Here is a 20,889-nt window from a genome sequence, read left to right on the forward strand (position 1 = left end):
ACACACACACACACACACACACACACACACACACACACGGCTGCAAAGTAGGTATACAGTAAGGAGTATACCAGTATATCATTGCTGTATACCTACTTTTGCAGGCCCCTGTATACACACACACAAATATATATATATATATATATATATATATATATATATATATATATATATATATATATATATATATATATATATATATATATATATATATATATATATATACACACACACACAAACAAACACATATATATATATATATATATATATATATATATATATATATATATATATATATATATATATATATATATATATATATACACACACACACAAACAAACACATATATATATACACACACACACACACACACACACACACACACACACACACACACACACACACACACACACACACACACACACACACGAAGCAGAGACGAAGTGATAATTCCTCTCCTTGAACTCGGGATCATAGGATGTGAGAGAATTCCTTTCCAGTCAACAATAATATCATTCATTTCATTTCGAAACAAATAAATGTCAAGGAAGTCGTTCATTTTTATCCATTCCTTGTGATATTCAAAAAACTCATTTTCAACATCAGTTATTAACGATGTTCTTTTTGGGGACAACTTGTTGGAAAAAATGACATACAATAATTATTGGTTGTATAGTGATTTAATTCTGTTTTAAACAATAAATAATGAATTGGGTTGAAAATCTCACCTCTCATCTTGTGAAAACGATTGATCTGCAAGATTGTAGTAATAATCTGAACGCTCCATTTTCGTAATAAAACACGAAGGCACACAAGTTGCTTATTTAAACCAACTTGATGACGTAACGGGAGATTTCACAACAATGGTTTTTTCCAGAGTGTGTTCCCCACATGGGAAATGATGAGAGACAAGGGCACAGAATACTTCCTCATTTTCATGGCACGACTGTGTACTAAAAAACACCTCCCCATTTTACAAAACTCACCCTCACAGCCCTTTCTTTCATGCTTGAAGAGATAAAGTGAATATAATAGGAAAATTAATTTATTCCATAAAGGAGAATATGGACAAATATTCATTAGTTCGCTCTTTGAGTGGAATGAAAATATAAAAGGAAAGAATTGCTTTAATCAGCAAGTCTCAATTTAACATTTGCTTGTATGGGAGGGGGAGGAAATGAGTCTCCTATTTTGGGCTTTTGGGCCTTGAGTCAGAGAGTTTTTCCCTTTTTCCCCATTCATTTGAATGGCTGCATCAGAAGCCCCATTTATCCTCAACTTACAACATCTTCTGTAGGTTAGGGCAGGAATTTTGGAATTTGGAGAAGATGGCAGAAATAGCTCACCTACTCTTCATGAAGGACATGATGGGATCTTTAACATCCACCAACTAATGCTGGAAGATGGCACATCCAGTTTAAAGTCCATCCAAGGGATAGCTCACAGATTGATGTCTCGTCCTGCCTGGGAGGCACCAGGATGACAATTTGTAGCTGGGCAGAGATTCAAACCCAGGCTAGATGGCTCAGAGGTGAGTGTGCCTAAATTTAAGCCATCCTGCCAGCCTTCTTTGAACTGTCTGCCTATGGTGAGCAAGAAACAGACCATGGGACTTACCATCTTGTTGAGATATGCCCAAAACACGAAGGACCTTGGAATCCATTGTCTGCAGGAGAGCAATTTGGGAAACACCTGCTCTTGCCCAAAGTGTTAGATTTGAAAGGTTTGACCACAGTTGAGATTTATGTTGGCTCATTGAAGGACTGTTTATACAGGTTGTTGGCTCTGGAAGGAACTCAAAGTTCTCATCAGTTGGGTTCTCCTTCCAGCTAAAGTATATGAGATACTTTTTTGTGATTGCCTCGCCAGATGCTTCAGTGTACTAAGGTCAGAATTTTGAATCAGATAATTGAAACCATGATGGGATGAACTGGTGAAGGAGAGAAAGGAGTCTGCTCTGAGAGCAATTGCAGGAACTGTTAATGTCAGAAACCGATGAGATAATTGTCCAGTCTGTAAGGGAAATAACTGATTTAAAATTTATTCATGAATATCATTCTATCTTGCCAAAATGCCACATCAATTGGCACCTTGGCAGCTCTCTAAAGTCAGCTAAGAAGATAAACACTTCCCCAATGACATGATCAGAAGATCTAATTGGAATATCAGAGACGATAGCCTGGAATGGGGGTTTAGTCCAGTGAGGGAATATTATACTTTGTTAAGGTTAGTACTGGTCTGTTTCGGTGGACAAATCAAATAGTAGGTTTTATGAACTGAGAGTGATGAAGGTGTGATAACCACAATGGGAAGCAAAGCAAAACTGATGTTTCAGGTGTTATACCCTTGAGTGGAGCACTCTTGCCACATCAAATGGTTAATGACTGAAACATCAACTTTGCTTTGCTTCTCATTGTGGTAAGCAGGGAGTCAATGTTTGAAGAAAGAGCCTCAGAAATGGAGTTGTCTCAGCCAAAAGAATGATCGACCATACATGGAAACAAGAGGGTGTCACAGAGACACAAATCCAGAAATATTCCTTTGTTTCACAGGGGGTTATGGTGGGGGAAGAGGCTGTAGGAAAGTGAGTTATGAACATATACTGCAGCACCACCTTGGGGTCATGATCTGGGCTGTCAAAGTGGAGTGAAGAGTAAGTGTAATAAAATCCAGTAAGTGAAAGATTCCTGTCAGGCAGTTGATGCCAGGATATGCAGAGGAAGCTAGTGCAGGGATTCAAGAAATTACTTGAAAGCCCTGCGACATTAGCGATCCACAGAGTAAATGAGGGAGGAGTAGCAGAGACTTTGGAGATTGGAGTCTAAGAAAGAAACAACAAGGCTTGGAGAAGATGGATGGCAGGGGAATGTGAGGGGTATGAGACTGGGATGAAGGAACAGGGAGGACAGTCAAGGAGTCAGATAGTTTAAGATCACACGATTACCCACAGAAGAACACAAAACAAACAATTACACAGAGAGGATAACATTAGGAACAAGCAAGACACTCGGTCGAGCGCATACCTCCTCCAGGCTGAACAGTTTACATTTTGCATTCCACTGATAGGTTAGATCTGGATCCGAACCCGAAACAAAATTGAATCGGCTTGTTCTTCTCACCGACCCCACTCAAGTTTCGTCCGAATCTGTCCACAACTTTTTGAGATATTCTGTTCACAAACACACAGACAGACAGTCGGTGGCAGAGGTAATGAAAGATAACGAATAACTAAATGATGAGGGAATGGGAACGAATTTTTCGGGGGGGGGGGGGTTTGAAATGACATTATTGTATATATTATGTATTTTATATTGAATCTATTTGTTGAGGGAGTTATAAGTGGTTAAGCAGAGTGCAGAGATGGAGGAAGGAGGAAAAGATCCAGATCATGTGGAACAAGAATGTTCAACACAACAGATTATTCAAGAGATATAATGGATATAAGGTAGAACAGTTAAGACAAATGAAGTCTAGAAGGGTTAAAGAAAATTTTTGAAATGATTGAGGAGGATACAAAGCAGAGAGATAGGGATGGAAAACAAGGTTGGGAAATACTGCAATTTACTATGCAGCTTATACTGGGGAAATCTGAACAAGTTACAAACAGCAAGTAAACAAAAATGTACAGGTACACTTGAGGACAGCAGTTAACACAACAACATTTAACAATGTAAATCAACTCAGACTTGATGGAGTCATGGTTAGAGTATCTCTCTGATTGTGGGAGGTTGGTGGTTTGAAGTCTGGCCAGGTTGTACCAAGGATTGTAAAAATGGTACGTGTTGCTTCCTTGCTTGAGGCTCAGAATTTAAAAGGACAGAGCATGGACAAACAACCATAAGTTGGCAATATGAGCTCAAGCTTTGATGGGTCGAATGGCATCCTCATGCATCAAAGTTCCTTGAAAGGGAACACTTATTATTATTATTATTATTATTATTATTATTATTATTATTAACTTGCAGCTCTCCCCCTAAAACATAACAGTTGTGACAGGAGACTCAAAGTAATAACCGGTAGACGTTGCTTTGTTAGAGCCATGCAGGACCAAGTATCTTCACCCCAAAAACCCTAAATGGAAGGCCTGAGATTGTTTTTGATCTGTATGAGTTTTTGATTCCGGACATGGTTTGGGTTACCGAAGCCTATTTATAGAACATCATCGCATGTTGAGCGGCTTGGTGGCGGAGGGGGTAATGCCTTGTTGTAGCATCCATACTGGTGTGCATTCAATTCCCACAGCTGTTCAGGCAAATTATTTCTGCACTCCTTTGACAGAGTGGCAACATTTCCCAAATGTGCTCTCGCCTTCAAAACATTCACGATTTTTCACAGGCACCCAATGCTCTATCGTGGGATTACAGGGTTTCACCGCAGTATCGTTGTAAATTTAATTATACAAAGATGGAACAAGTTCACTCTTTAATCATGTTTTGATTCTCCACAACAAATATTTCACAATCTCTGTGCCTTTTCTTCCATTTCCATTTCATTAAACATAGCAAGAACTACTCACCCTCTCTATTGATGATACTCATTTTCCAATGTCATAAGCATACAATAAACTATTTTAGATCATCACATACACGATAGCATTGCAGCCATTTACATCCATGATGACTGACAAATAATACAGTTTACAAGACAACTCAGTGAACTGCCAGTGGACGTGAAGCTCGCTATTCCAGACTACAGTTCCTTTCAAATGGAATAGGCAACAGGGTGCCAAAGCTGTGCCACAAAGCACCAATCCAACAGTTTAATTATAATCAGGAGAAGAATTAAACCTGTATTCGACAGCTCAAAGGTAGGTAGGTGTGCTACCTCTGCGCCACCCTGTCAGACAAAGCGGAAGTAAAGCAAGATGTTCCATTTGCATCAACATTGTTAATGTTAAAGATCATATGTAATTAACAAAAAAAACATAGGTCATTACTTTTCGGTACAATGCCAAAATTTCACTGTTTAAAGTTAGATATATTAGCACTACCACTATTAGCTCAAGTAGCACTGTGAGATGGAAATTCTAGTACAGGCATTATGGCCAAAATGGTCTTTACCTACACTTTAACTACATTGTAATATATTGCCAGAAAAGGAGAAAGAAAACAACACGTAGTTGAGAAATGAGATTTCTTTTCATGAGCAGAATAGTAGAGTCATCCAGCCAATCTGCGATCTATTATTAAGGGCCAACTATTTATTACTTAAGCAAATGTGGCTAATTTGTTTTTCACCCCCGACCTATAATGCCGCAATTAGATGAATTATGAATTATGTAGAAACAATTCTTCCAAACGAACATTTTTTTATTCATAAATGAAGAGATCAAACTAGACACTGTTATAGTTGAATGAGTTTACATGTCGGGAATACCTGCAAAACACATGTATATATCAAAATTCACTGGTTGAAAAAGTATTCAACTCCTTCGGTCAATCCATGATGGAAGCACCTTTTGCAGCAATGACTGCTCTGAGTATTTTGGTGTAGGTCTCTACCAGCTTTGTTCAGTGAGATGGTGAAATCTTTACCCATTCTTCAGATGAAAATTGCTCTAGTTCTGCCAAGTTTGATGGGGATCGTCGATGGACTGCAATCTTCAAGTCTCGCCATAAATGTTCAATTGGGTTCAAGTCAGGACTTTGACTGGGCCACTCAACAACATCTTTTTTCTTCTTTTTCAACCACTCCGATGTGGCTTTATCCTTGTGCTTCAAATCATTACACTGATGAAATGCGAATCTCCTACCCAGTTTCAGATTCATGGCTAACTCAAGCAGGTTTTCATCAAGGATTCTCCTGTACTTTGACCATACATTGTCGATTCTATCGTGACAAGCTTTCGAGTCTCTGCTGATGAAAATCAGCCCCATAGCATGATGCTGCAACAACCATGCTTGACAGTCGGGATAGTGTTGAGTGGACGATGTGCAGTGTTAGGCTTGTGCCAGACGTAACACCTTGAATTTAGACCAAAAAGTTCATTTTTTGTCTCGTCTGACCAGAAAACGTTTCTCCACATGCATGTAGTATCATTAAGATGCTTTTTCACAAACTCCATACGGATGTTTAGATGCGTCTTTTTGTTTTTTTCTTCCAGTAATGGCTTCGTTCTTGCCACCTGTCTGTCGAGGCGAGCTTTGTGAAGTAAACAGGATATTGATGATTAATGAACACTGACCCCAATCTCGGACATAGACCCTGTGTATCTTCCAGTCATTGTTGGATTTACAGTGACATCCTGAACCAGTTTACTGCTTGCCCGGTTGCTAAGTTTGGATGGGCGACCTGATCTGGGAAGAGTCTGGGTGGTATGATGCATCTTCGACTTCTTAATGACGGATTTCACCGTACTCGAAGGGATAATGAGCGATTTTGAAATCTTCTTTTAACCCTCCCCTGAATGGTGCTTCTCCACCACATTATGTCTGACTTATTTATTAACCTTGTCTTCATATTTTCCTTGTTGGTTGACCAAGTGAGTTGCACCTGAAAACTCCTTCATTAAGTGGGGGAGCCTAATGTTTAAGTTAAACCACTGATAGCATACAGGTGAAACATATTACACTTATTTTGTGCCCCATAAAACAAATAATTTACTCCTGAAGTTATTTGGGGTTAACTACACAAAGGGGTCGAACACTTATGCAACTGAGAATCATTTGATTTTCTCTGTTCATCGAACTTATTCACATTTTATCTGCTCTTTTTTTCTTTTCTTTTTTCTTTAGCTTTATCAGTTTGGAGTAGTTTCTGAAGACTACATATGACGTTTGATTTGAAAGCATCATGAATAAGCTCAGGTGGCATCAAAATGTGAAAATTTTGGGGGGGGGGGGTGAATACTTTTGCAGGCCTCTGTACTGAACCAATGTATATTCCCTTACCTCAATTTAGTCCTACCATTCACCTTCTCTTGCTTTTTGCAATTTTAATTTTCCCAATTCAGCTCCTCTCAATGGGGAATTTGTAATAACTATACGATCCATAACTATCAAAACACAATACCACATTTTTATTATTACTTTTCCTGCTGCTGTTGGCAGCTCAATTCTCTCCTCATCTTTGCTCGAAAGGTTTACTATGCTTCCACCGTTGAAGGAAGCCTACTACACCATGCTGCTATTGTGTTTTTTTCTATTTGAATCTGCTTCTTTTCAGTTGTTTGCTATGTTGTGATGTGACAGAGGGATTCCATTAAAAGGCATGGCATTACGATATACCTGCCCTACCACCCCCGGGACCCACATCCCACCACCTGCCTGCCTGCGATATGATGCAGAACATGATGCCCTTTGCTAAAGGCTCCTTTATTCTCATCATACAGTCTAGAGATTCTTAATGGAGGTCAGGAGATAAGCAACCTGAATTATATCTCTCGTTTGAGATGAAAAACAAGGAGGAGAAGGTTTTACACTGAAACAAGCTCTGTTGACTCTGATGTATTCCAGAACAGCTGAGCAGATGCATTTAGTTTGGCCTTGGGGTGAAAAGGATGATAAATAATCCAACTTATTCCGATGAATATCCTGGAGTTGATCTTGCATCAGATTGCTGTGTATGTATTATGTGCATAAAAATGATGTGAATTTTCTCCATCTTATGCTTCCCTAGAATTTAAGAAAGGTCTTTGTGCAAAATGTGTCATTAAGAGTTTTGCCCTTAATAACACATTTGCAGATGACATCACTATGGAGTAAAATCCTGGTGTTGGCTTAACAGGTCAGGTGTCTGCCTTCAGATCTTAGGGCCTTGAGTTTGAGCCCCTGTCTTTCCATTAAATAACACCAGCTGGGTTGACACAGCCTGTCATACTTCTGAGGCCAGCAAATAGAGGACCAGCTTACTGGGAACATGGGGCACTGCAACAAAGGCACATCCAGGCTCCCAGCAATGGTGCAACCAGCAGCGACAAGCTGCATGTGAAATAATGATGACTACAGAGTAAAGTTAAAATAGACTTTTGCAAATACAACTCCCATAAATCACCATCAGCAAGCTGATAAACTGAGATAAATTGATGAAATACACTCTTTATTTAAGATAAAAGAAAAATGTTGATAACACAAACCCACTTAAAAGATCAATTTTTCCAAAAAGATATTAAAAAAAAATTCTGTTCATCTGGAACGCACATGGCAGCAAACTATATTGCTGTGCAGCATAGCTAACCCTGAACCATTCCTGAGGATACAATGAATTACTGTTCGTTTGAAGAGGTTATGAATCGCCAAATGACCATGTTCTTGTATGTTCCAATAATAATTATATATTATTCTGCCAACCCCCTCCCTTGTTTCGGGCATGCTGTCAAGTTAACCTTTTAAAAATAACTGACCTTTCATTTGAGTTTTCTTCTGTTGTCTGCAAATTCGCAAACGTTTATTTGTTCAGATAAAGCACACACCTTGAATCAAATGAAATATTGCTTCGGCATAACACTTGCCCATAAACTAATCTTGTTGGCAGCTTTAGGGTGAGGTTAATGCTCATTCGATGCTACACTCTATGCAATGCTATCAACAAATTTGTCAAAATAAAAATGGCTTTTGGGTGCACCTTTGGCATTTATGTGGTTTTGAGGTATTCATTTGAAAGACCAATTTGGCATTTCAATTCCAAGGTAAGTAAAAAAAAAAAAAATTTCAAATGCAAATATTTGAAAAATAATCTCATTTATAATATAAGCAACTTATGTTGAAGGTCAGCATCATAGTTATGGGACTGATTTCATATTTTGGAAGCTTATTGGTTTAAGTTATTTGTCAATTGAGGTTGTTTTGATGACAGGCTTGATGAACCCATTGTTCAGTATTTCCCCATTTGAAAAATATAGAATTATTGTCCAAAACATCTCTATAATTATTTTAATAACATGCAAGGGTTGGCAACTAAGTTTTAGCCTGAAAGAGAAAGAGAAAATGAAAAGATAGAAAGATATAATCGATGTTACTTTTCAAAGTCATCTGTCTTTGGAATCAATACACTTCTTTTATCGTTTCCCCAATATTTTTCCATACCCTCAATATCAGGATGTCAAGCATTTGCATATATTGAAATATTTTATCCTCCAAATATTCTTACACTTCTGGCATGATCTTGAGACATCCTCAAAGACACATCCATGGATTTGTTTTTGCTCTAGGTTTTGAGTCAGAAAATAATCAAAAGGGATTTGGGGTCAGAAATATTCAAATATCAGCCAAGATAACAACTTTTTTTTTAACCCAATTAGTGCTCATCTCGCAGTTGCAAAAGGAGATTTGTAGGATGGAACATTGTCCTGGAGAAGCAAAATTCCTCAAATGAGCTCACCACACCACTTATCCTGAAGTGAATTTTAATATTTCTAATTAATGAGACTAATATGCTCTGGTGATTGTACTTGATCATGATTATTCTTCCCCCCAATTCCCAAAATATGGAGAACATAACATTCTCAACTCTGGCACTTCAATAATTAGTCATATGATGGAGAACATCAGGGTGTTTACAGATTATACTTTGGATTCTGAAACAAGGAAGACGAACACATGTTTCATCCTGAACAACTTGGGCAGGAAATTTCTCAAGATCCTCCATTTATCTCTAATATCTGTGCAGAGATTTTATGTTTCTGACTCTTCTGTTCGCTCATCAGTTTTCTGGGAATGTATCTAATAGAAGTGCTTGTTTTATCTAGCATAAGTGCTTTCTTGTAGCTGTTCATATATTTGCAACTGTTATGGGTGCTGATTATAATTTATCCTTCAAGAAGGCTCATTTTGCAGATACAGATAAATCAAGTTTAATCCATCACGTTCTGTTGCAAAACACTCTTTTGAATTAACTGTATATTTAGAAAATATTCACGATAAGCCATGAATCAAATCTTCAAAACATATAATTGTAGTTACCTCCACCACTGAAGGTGGAAAGAGGTTAAGTTTTCACACTTGTTGGTCTGTTTGTCTGTCTGTGAGCAGGATATTCATCACATTGAGAGATGAGGCCAAAAAACGATATATCCCACAATATCTCAAAAAGTTGAGTACAGATTATGATAAAACTTGGTGGATGAGTTGGAGAGGTGACAAGAACAAGCCGATTCGATTTTGTTGTGTGACAAACGTGAATGGTCCGGATGCAGATCCAGCATATCAGTGGGACACAAAACATAAACTGTTCAGCCTGGTGGAGGTATGTGCTGTATTGAATGTTGTTCCCATTACATCTGTTAAGCAGCTCAGTCCAGAAAACTAGACCTTTGGCTCCAGTTAAAAAAAAACAAGTATTTTTGTATTAATTTGGGGGATTTTGTTGCTTTTATTTTGGTTGTGAAAAACTTTCGCCGAATTTGCCACAAAATTCTTCTCTTAATTGTTGATATTATTATTTTCATGACGATGAACTTTTGGTGCTATGGAGGACTTCATTACCACTGGTTATTACAATTAGTACAATGGCTCTATTGCTTGCAATCTTTCAAACTGCTGTCAAAATGGTGATTTTCAAAAATGTATTTCATTATCTGGCATAAAAATCATGCAACCTGTTTTTGCCATCATTTTTGTTTGTTCTTTCATCGATATTTCCTTTCACAAACCATGTCTAATGGCATCCTTCTGGCTACAAGTCTGAAATTCACATCACATAAAGAGCTCCGTATTGTCTCTAATTGCGGCCTAGGGTTATGCAAGTCTGGGGTTTCAGACTTGAAGTAAAGCCACCTGTCTCGGTGATAACTCAATAAAATGGTTCAATTTGCACTACGAGACTATGCTCCTAGCTTGCATTTCCCCCATCGAAAAGATAAATATCTACTGGAATTGCCGCTTATGGTAGCTTAGAGTCGAAGTATATTAACTGTCTGGAGGAGAAGGTCAATGCTTTGTGCAAACACATGACTGCCCTAACAAAGGTTGGCAGATCAGCAGGTTTATCTTAGGCAAAAGCCCTTAATCAACCACTTTCAGAGAGAAGAGAAATCTCTTGCTGTGAAGATGAAAAAAAGAATAAATCTCATTTTATGCAGAGAAAGATTCATAGCCTCTTGCCTGACAAGGACCGGGTGCAGTCAGGCAATTTGAAGTCCTAAGGCATCAGCTACTGTTTTCAGATGTTCCTTATATTGCATGTGCAGATGCCAAAATAATGTTTTTTCATTCTTATCCTACAATATAATAAAATCGTTGCTAAACTATGCCTCGGTGTGTTATATACTCCAAATTTCTTAGGGCAGGCCATCTGTACTAGCCTTCAGCAGTCTGCAGAGGAAAGGTGAGTATGCACTTCCTCTTTGGGAAGGTCTAAACTGTTGAAATTATGACCGAAATGAAGTCACAATGGAATGTTCCATTCAAGAGAATAAACCCTCTAGAGTACTGCTGCACTTTCACATTCCTCTCAATTGATGCTCACATCATTTAATTTCTAAATGCATGATCTTTGTCGTCCGACTGGTTCAGCAAAGTTGGATTGAAACTTCAGTTGTATTGTAGATGGTAGTATTGAGAATAGTTTATTACAACACAGATGTGAAGCGAAAAGTGGGGAAAAGCAATTGATTTATTTCTGTCTGTCAATCTACAAAACGTCAGTTTATGATCAAGGAACAACTGGAGTTCAATTGAATGTTACATTTTGAATGCGATCAGAACATGGATTGAAAAACGAACCTGTGGTTTACCAGCACTTTGGCTCTGAATTTGTCCCAGTCGCACATGTGCACAAGAGTGCACAATGAAAACTAGAAAGCATTCACATTCACTTTGTATGGTACTCAAAATAAACGAGACCAAAACAACAGCATGAATTTTTTTTATGTGTGTGTGTGCATATATATATATATATATATATATATATATATATATATATATATATATATATATATATATATATATATATATATATATATATATATATACATATATATATATATATATATATATATATATATATATATATATATATATATATATATATATATATATATATATATATATATATATATATATATATATATATATATATATATATATATATATATATATATATATATATATATATATATATATACATACATATATATATATACATATATATATACATATACATACATATATATATATACATATATATATATGTATGTATATATATATATATATATATATATATACATATACACACACACATATACAGGGTGTCCCAAAAGTCACCTTGGGAATTAGAAATTAAATAACATTTTTCTTTTTAATAATTTGTTTTTCTTTTCTTTTCAGAATTTAGATTAATGTTTGGAGATTACCCATGGAAAAATTCACAAGAGACCAAAGAACCAAAATCGTGGAATTTTATTTTAAATTTCATCGATCAATTATCCTTACCCAAACAGCATGGCCACTGAATAATTTCGTGAAATTCATGAATTTCTTGGCCATCACGTTCTCCTGATTTGACGCCTCCCGATTATTTTCTTTGGGGTTACCTAAAGGAGCGTGTATACATCAATAAGTCCCATACAATTTAGCAGCTCAAGGACAATATCTGTGCAGAAATTCTAGGGCTGCAACCAGAGTTATTGTCCATTGTTATGGAAAATGCTATTGAAAAAGCCCGTCTCTGCGAAGCCAAAAAGGGAGGACACCTAAGCTGCATCATTTTTCATAAATAGAGCAAATTTATCCACATTTTGTAAATTTTCTTTTGGTATAAAAATAATCATAAATGACAAAAAAACAGAAATGTTATTGAATTTCTAAATTCCAAGGTGACTTTTGGGACACCCTGTAAGATATATATATATATATATATATATATATATATATATATATATATATATATATATATATATATATACATACATATATATATATATACATACATATATATACATACATATATATATATACATATATATATGCATACATATATATATGTATATATATATGTATATATATATATATATATATATATATATATATATACATATATATATACACATATACATATTTCAGTGCCAGGTGCTGAGACACCAGATTGTCATTCAAGGGAATTAATCCCCAGTTGTCCTCGGTAGAGCTGGACCTGGGGCCACCGCTCACAATTAACGTTATGGTATGGTGGGTTGTTTTAAAACCACGAACGCCACCCAGTCAACCACGAGTTCCAGTGTCCGCCGTCTAATTATTCCATTTAACGAGAGATCATGTGGTTATCTGAGCAGGGAGCGCGCCCTCAGCAAAGCACCAATATTATCTGATTAGATTTTAGTGACGGCGGCCGAGCATTTTAACCGCTGGTACGTGCCGACTATTTTTTTGGTCAAATATGTGGTAATTACCTCCCAGTCTATCTCGGTTCGAACAATGCTCGGCCAATGAAGGAAAGGACAAACACGGACAGGTTGGAAAGTGACAAAAATTTATGAATAATAATAATAATAAAAAAAAGAACTTTTTATTTGCTGAGGTAAATAAAGAATTTCAAAGCAAAATCAATAAAAATGCCAGGAAAGAGACAAAGAGCAGAAGCTTAACGGGAGTTGACTTACAGCTAAACACAGACAAGGGTACCCAACGGACCATTCAGGGGGAGCGGAGGGGGAGAAAATCGTCTCGCTCACCATAAAGTCGTCTGTGAAGCAAAAACGTTCTGAAATGCGTGCGTGTCACGTCCGTTGCCAGCACCCAGCTTTGTTGTGCAGCCTCTCGCGGGGCAGTCTTGAATTCCAGTCCACACGCTCGCTTGCCGAAGCTCTGGGCAGGACGAAACGTCTTGTTGGCGCTGGCCAGACACCCACACATGCGCTTCCTTCTCTTTTGCGTGCTTACACCCGCTTCTTGCTCGCTTCTCTCTCGAACCTCTTTCGTTCACGCTTTTTTATTATCTCAGAACGTATCTCTTTTCCTCTCTGAACATCACTCTCCACTCAGAACATCCCTCTTTCGCCGTTTCCTCACTGGAACGTCTCTCTCCACAGAACGTCTCTCCTCACAGAACACCCCTCTTTCGCTTTCTCTCGCTCGTTTTTTATATCCTCGGGCCGTCTCCATGGGGTGCCGTCCACCCCAAGCTCACTCCAACCCACTGGGGCATGGTTACCATGACGACCTGTGCGCTCTCAAAAAAGGCGGACGTCGGAGCTCACAAAGGAATGTTCTGAGGAAAAACGAGGGTGGGCCCTCTCCGCGGGGTGTTGTCCGCCCCAAGCTCACCCCACCCCATTGGGGCACGGTTACCATGACGACCCGTGTGCTCTCAAAAAAGGCGGGCGTCAGAGCTCGCAAAATAATGCTGCTGAGGAAAAACGAGGGTGGGCTTCAGAGCTCGTGAAAGAAATGTCTGTGAACGTGTCTGTCATAAAGCAAAAAAAAGCTTCCCATAAGAGAGGGAATCTATCCTTTACCCTTAACGCATCACATTTAAGAACCATTATACATGGGGATGGGGCTAATCTGAACATGCATTTAAGGAAACAACTGTCTGAGGACCTGGATGTGTAGATTCATTCATCAGACCGGATTCTAAAATCCGTAACAGCGGGAATGTGGAATGCATTCATCCAGTATAATATATATATATATATATATATATATATATATATATATATATATATATATATATATATATATATATATATATATATATATATATATATATATATATATATATATATATATATACTATACAGTCATGCGCCGCTGAACGACGACGATGAGGACACTGACCGGTGGCGAGCTGTATTGCTGACCATATGTGGCACTCCAACGTACAGCCTCATCAAAGATATTCTTACCCCAGCCAAACCTTCTGACAAGTCGAATGAAGAGCTTATCAATCTCATGAAAAGACCTTATCACCCAAAACCGGGTAAGATCGTCTCAAGATATAAATTTTATACCCACCATCGTCAAGATGGTCAGTCAGCATCCGAGTTCGTGGCTGATTTCCGCGAACTCGCTAAACACTGTGAGTTTATAGATAAACTCGAAGAGATGTTACGTGATTTCTTAATAGGCATCTATGACGACTCAATTCTGCGGAAACTCCGATCTGAATCCGTCCCTAATTTGGATAAAGTCTTGGAAATTGTCACTGCGTGTCTGCAAACTGCCGAGAGCCTGTGTGTGATCTCTAACAAGTCAAAAGTTATCCAGCAGGACCCATCATCCAGATAGTCAAAAGTTATCCAGCAGGACCCATAGGTTATCAAGGTAACCTTTGGGTGCAAGCAAAAGTGTTTTAGCAAACCACCAAATTCACCTCCACCTCTTGACATTTCTGAATCTACCCGGAAGGTTAGGGTAACTTAGCGTTGTGGTGGTTATCATCAAACTATCCAATGTCGGTACAGGAATTATACCCATGACAACTGTGATAAGCGGGAACACTTAAAGTGTCATTGTTCTCGATCCAAGTCGAAGAACTTGTCTCCTGCTTAACACATTGGGGTGAACCTTTATGCAGCGGACAATAGGTCACAGAGCACAGCCTGCAGCCGAGAGTCGAAGTGAGGAACTTTATGAGGTTTTCTCTGTTGGAGCAAAGAGCTCCAATGCTCCAATTATAGTTGATGTAACCAACGATAAGATCCCGGTGAGGATGGAAGTTGATCCCGGCGCTTCCAGATCAATTATGAGCGAGAGCAAGTTCACCTCCATCTACCCTCCAAGAAATGCTCCTGCACTTCGGCCTGTATCTACTGACTTGAGAACATACAACAAGGAGGTGGTTCCTGTCATTGGCTCGGTTAACGTAACTGTAGGATATGGAAACAACACTCATGTCCTACCACTACTGATAGTGCCTGGAGAAGGACCAACCCTCTTCGGCCGAGAAGGGTTACGAATAATCAGACTTAATTGGAGTGACGTAAACAGATTCTCCATCTCTGATGCTGGATACGATACCATGCTCGACAAGTACCCTGGCCTGTTCAGCGATGGTGTTGGCAGCTTTGCAGGGCCCAAAGTGAGGATTCATGTTTCTACAGATGCTCAGCCATTGTTCCATAAGGCAAGACCTGTGCCCGACATGATGCGATCAATGATCGAATGTGAGCTTGACCACCTGCAGAGTGAAGGTTTCGTCTCACCAGTCGAGTACTCCGACTGGGCAGCACCTATCGTTCCAATACTCAAAGAAGATGGAACAGAGCGCATTTGTGGGGAGTACAAAATGATGATCAACCTCTCTTCAAAGCTGAATGGCTACCCTTTGCCCAAAGCAGAGGATCTGTTCACCACTCTCATGAGTGACCAGACATTCACTAAGCTTGACTTGATCAATGCTTATGCTCAAATGGAACTGGATGATGATTCCAAGCCCTCTACAAGCATCAACACTCATCGAGGACTCTACATGTACAACAGATGCCCATTTCGCATACGCTCTGCTGCACCAATCTTCCAATGCAAGATGGAAACATTCTTGAAAACTGTACCAAAGACAGTCGTATTTCAGGACGACATACTAGTGACTGACAAATTACAACATGAACGCCTCGAGAACCTAAACAAAGTCCTCAATCAGCTATCATGAGCTGGGTTACACCTAAGGCATGAGAAGCGTACCTTTATGGTACATGAAGTTGAATACCTGGGTCATCAAATCTCCTGTCAAGGCATTTTGCCCTCTCCAAGCAAAGTTGACGCAATTGTGAATGCACCAATGTCACAAAACATTTCAGAACTTCATGCATTCCTGAGTATGTTGACCTACTTTTGTAATTTCCTGCCTCAACTAAGCACAACCATCGAGCCTCTGCATTTTCTCCTCAGGAAAGACATTGTCTGGAAATGGGAGGCTGCCCAAACAAGAGCGTTCAAGGCCGCTAAAACCAGGCTGTCCTCCTCACTGTTACTTGTCCATTCGGACCCATCTAAGGAACTTATTCTCAGTTGTGATCGCTCTTCATATGGCATTGGGTGCGCGTTGTTGCAAACAAATGGATATACTAACTGTGTGTGTGTGTGTGGACGTAATGTTGAGCGCACGGATGTGTGCCTGTTCAATCTTACCTTTCACACACACACACACACACACACACACACACACACACACACACACACACACACACACACACACACACACACACACACACACACACACACACACACACACACACACACACACACACACACACACACTCAATTTTTTTTCCATGGTGTGGTTTCAGAGACAGAGGTCCAAAGTTTTTCCCTTTTTTCCAACATGGCTGCCACACCTTGTGATCTATGATGCCATAATTATCATTAAAACATTCTACATGAGTATTCACTCATATGATGAAAAATTTCTGTTGATCCAACAAGCGGTTACAGAAAAACAGTTCCCACGTTCTGTGCGGACAAATAAACAAACAAAAGGAAAATCACTCATAGAATGACACTTGGCAAAACAGAACAAAGTAGAATGGCATTCGGTTGAGCACATACCTCCACCATGCTGAACACTTTACGTGTTGCATCCAACTATTGGGATGGATCTGAACCAAAATCCAATCCTCTTGTTCTTGTCACATAACCAACTCATCCACCTTGTTTTGTCATAACTCATCCACAACTTTTGAGATGTCATGATATCTATAGTTTTTGGCCATATCTCACAATTTTCGAAATTTTGTCCATGTTGACCTTTTGGCCAATGCTAACCTCAAAAATAATAGGTGGTTGAGTTCAGTGACGTGATATGTTAATCCTCTTCAAATTTCAAGTCAATCAGATCAAAATTGAGGTTTTTCGAAATTTGAAAAAGTTGTTGACCTTTGACCTATGAAGACTTTTTGACTTTTGGACCTCAAAAATAAATAGGATTCTGTCAGACCACAAACTACACCATTTATTGAAGCTTTGTGAAGATCGGTTTAAATTTGTGACCTGCAGGTGATTAAAGGTAAGCAGACAGACAACAAATGAAAGCAATCAACATATTTTTCAAAAATTATTTTTTGCCAAGTATCAAACACACAAACAAACCCAAATGCAATACCCTTTCCTCTGGCAATGGTAATTACAAAGGATCGTGAGCATCTCATCAAAGTCGAGTACCGTGACATTCCTGCCGAAGTAGCTTTTCATGCCTCCTGTTATCGGCATTTTATTAATAATCATCTGATCGAACTTAATGAGAAAAAGTGACTGAAGAAGAAGATGTGGTCCACTTCCTCTGAGTTTGAGGGGTTAGTTGAATGTTCTAGTTCTGCCTATGTACTTAATATTTTCTTCGGCCCAAGCAAAGCCCAAGGAAAAAAACATTTACGTTCATCATCGAGTCTTCATACCCGAGCAGATGTCCTGCCTGTAGAGTGCATAATTTGCAATAAGGTGGGACGTTACATGATGGTGTCTCATAAAACAACAAAAGAAACCTTTCATGTGAGCTGAGATATTAACATCAGGTTAGTAAAGTAGTCAGTAAATCTTGCAAGATTGTGAAACTATCAAACTTCCATAATGAGTTAAAATGGTAAATGGAAATTATTTTATGCCAACTTGGATCACTTCTCAGGAAAACTACTGGAAGCTACCACACTGAAACAGCATGAAAGTATTCTCATGCATATCAGAGTAAAAGACCGTGTCGCCCTTGAAGTGAGATTGAATGCAACAGTAAGATGATGTCTTGGATTAAGGATGAGCATGATCTGATATTATATTTATGTAATTTCAGATCCAACTATGCCGCAGCCTCCACTTCATTTCACAGTGGGGTCATGGAGGAGGAACTGATCAAGAATCATGAAGTATTCCTGATGACCAAGCTCATCATTTTATTCTTGAAATTCTCTCTCTCTCTCTCTCTCTCTCTCTCTCTCTCTCTCTCTCTCTCTCTCTCTCTCTCTCTCTCTCTCTCTCTCTCTCTCTCTCTCTCTCTGAGTGCAGCCTGTAGCAGCTGGTTGCATCATGAGTTGGGACGCGGCTATGCCGCTGATGCAGTGTCCCCCTTACCAGTACACTGGTGCTCATTCTACCGACCTCGGAAGGATGACAGGCTGAGTCAACCTCCTGGTGTATTTTTAATTCAGCGGCCAACGGGGCTTGAACTCAGGACTCTAGGATCCCAAGCCACCACCCTAACCACTAAGCCAACACCAAGCTTTTGAAATACACTAAAAGAGAATTGAGCAACACTCACAGATTTCAGGTAAATGCACCTGTGCAGTGAATGGCACTTGGTATCATTCACTGGTAACCACCTGAAAATGGCCTTAAAATCATGCTTCAGGACAGAAATGCTGAGTTCATAAGATTCATCCACTGCCAATTTGGATAGTTGTGTTGCTGTTTATTTGCTTAAAAATGTATTTGCCTCATCTTAAAAGTAGTGAAGGAAATGAACATTCTGAATTTTTTGGAAGTAAACTGTAAGACTGGTTCACACTTCAAGATGAAATTTGGTAGAAGTGGTGTTGTTATTTTGAAATAGTAAAAAAGTCAGCGTCTCCTCACTTCTGGATGGAAGACTTAAGTCACCCCAAAATGTTCACTTTGTTTTCCGCAGGTCGGATAAACTGAAGCGACAGCTACAGCAGGACTACCCATAGCCTGTGCTCATTTCATCAACCATACATGCGGAACAGAAGTCAAGTTTGTATTTGTCGACGCACTCTCAACTGGAACCCTGAAGACCCTGTGGTGGAAAATAACTATTTCCACAACGGTTCAGCATACAAAAGAGAATCTTTAATACAAATACGTACGTGCACATACGGGAGAAAATATAACAATGAAATTCTCAAAAAACCAAACGAATGCAAGCCCCAGAAATGAAACAGGGACGAGTGGGGGAAATGATTGAACAAGCTGGATAAAAGAGAAATGGCTTTTCATCTGCAAAAGAGTAACTATTCCCGCAGTTCGAAATCAAAATATCTGCTTTCTGCTACTGGGAAAGGAGTGAAAACATTCTAAGCAATATCGGCAAGGCCCAAGTACAGCCAATCAGAAAAGAGCACAACAGCCCATTCGAAGTATCTCAAGGTTTGAAAGTACAGACAGTTACACAGATCAAGGGAGTGAATCATTACTTGGGCACATTCTCAGCGTTGATAAAGAACATTACATTGATCTCGGCAGCTCCCACAATGCATCCACACAAAAAGTCATGCATTATATTCTTTAAATTTATGAACTTTTGTATCCAAAAAAAAACAAAAAACAAATAAGAAATATCTAAAGTTATGTTCAATCACATCCTAATTGATGTACTTAAGTCTTCCTGGAACTTATGCAACATTTCGAGGTTGTTACATAGTTTTAATCAAAAATGACAAATCAATATCACAAATCAATATCAATTGAAGGCAGATAGATGTATGTTTTACAGAAAGCAAATGTAACAGAATGCGTGAATAATCATGTTTACAAGGGAATCTTCTCCACTGCATCATTTTACCGAAGGACAAATAATATTTTATCAGTGAGGAACAATGTCTTTATTCAGTCACATTTTGGGCTGGCAACACCAATTACAAATGTTTCAAGAGGAAATCTTTGACATTGCTGGGATCTTCAACAACCCAAAAGATCCAAAAGTCCCTGAGGACCCAAAAACCCTAAAGATCCTGAAGACCCAAAAGTCACCGAAGACCTCAAAAGACCTCAATGACCCAAAATACCCTTTAGACAGATTAAATAGCTTAGACCCTTGACCATTTAGACCACTTGGACCTTTTTATATTACAAATGAATTTCAAATAAACATGCTATCACCAATATTACAAATAAATTTGTAGAAAAGAAATGTTTGTATTATGATTGGTGTAAATCATGACAACACAGCAAATCTGTGACGTCAATTTCTGCAACGATGTATGGAGAGGCGAGGATAGCGAGCCAATTCATGATAGTTGTATATAAAGCCGAAAAACACAGGACGGTGAATCATCGTCGAGGTGAAGCCTC

General features: G+C 38.7%; 1 long non-coding RNA gene across 4 annotated transcripts in view; it reads right to left on the reverse strand.

Moving 5' to 3' along the window:
• Nucleotides 1-20,889, reverse strand: part of LOC147008634 (uncharacterized) — a 74,633-nt gene that overhangs the window by 36,390 nt on the left and 17,354 nt on the right. The window contains exon 1 of one of the 4 annotated variants that reach the window (XR_015053213.1): nt 3,025-3,159. The exons of the other annotated variants lie outside the window; for them this stretch is intronic. This is a non-coding gene — a long non-coding RNA (uncharacterized LOC147008634). Of the gene's footprint in view, nt 1-3,024; nt 3,160-20,889 lie in introns of those variants that run through there. 4 annotated transcript variants of the gene reach the window in all.

Source organism: Eptatretus burgeri, chromosome 18 (assembly GCF_056783735.1).
Source record: "Eptatretus burgeri isolate ZD-2024b chromosome 18, Ebu_testis_v1, whole genome shotgun sequence".
NCBI classification, from domain to species: Eukaryota; Metazoa; Chordata; class Myxini; order Myxiniformes; family Myxinidae; genus Eptatretus; species Eptatretus burgeri.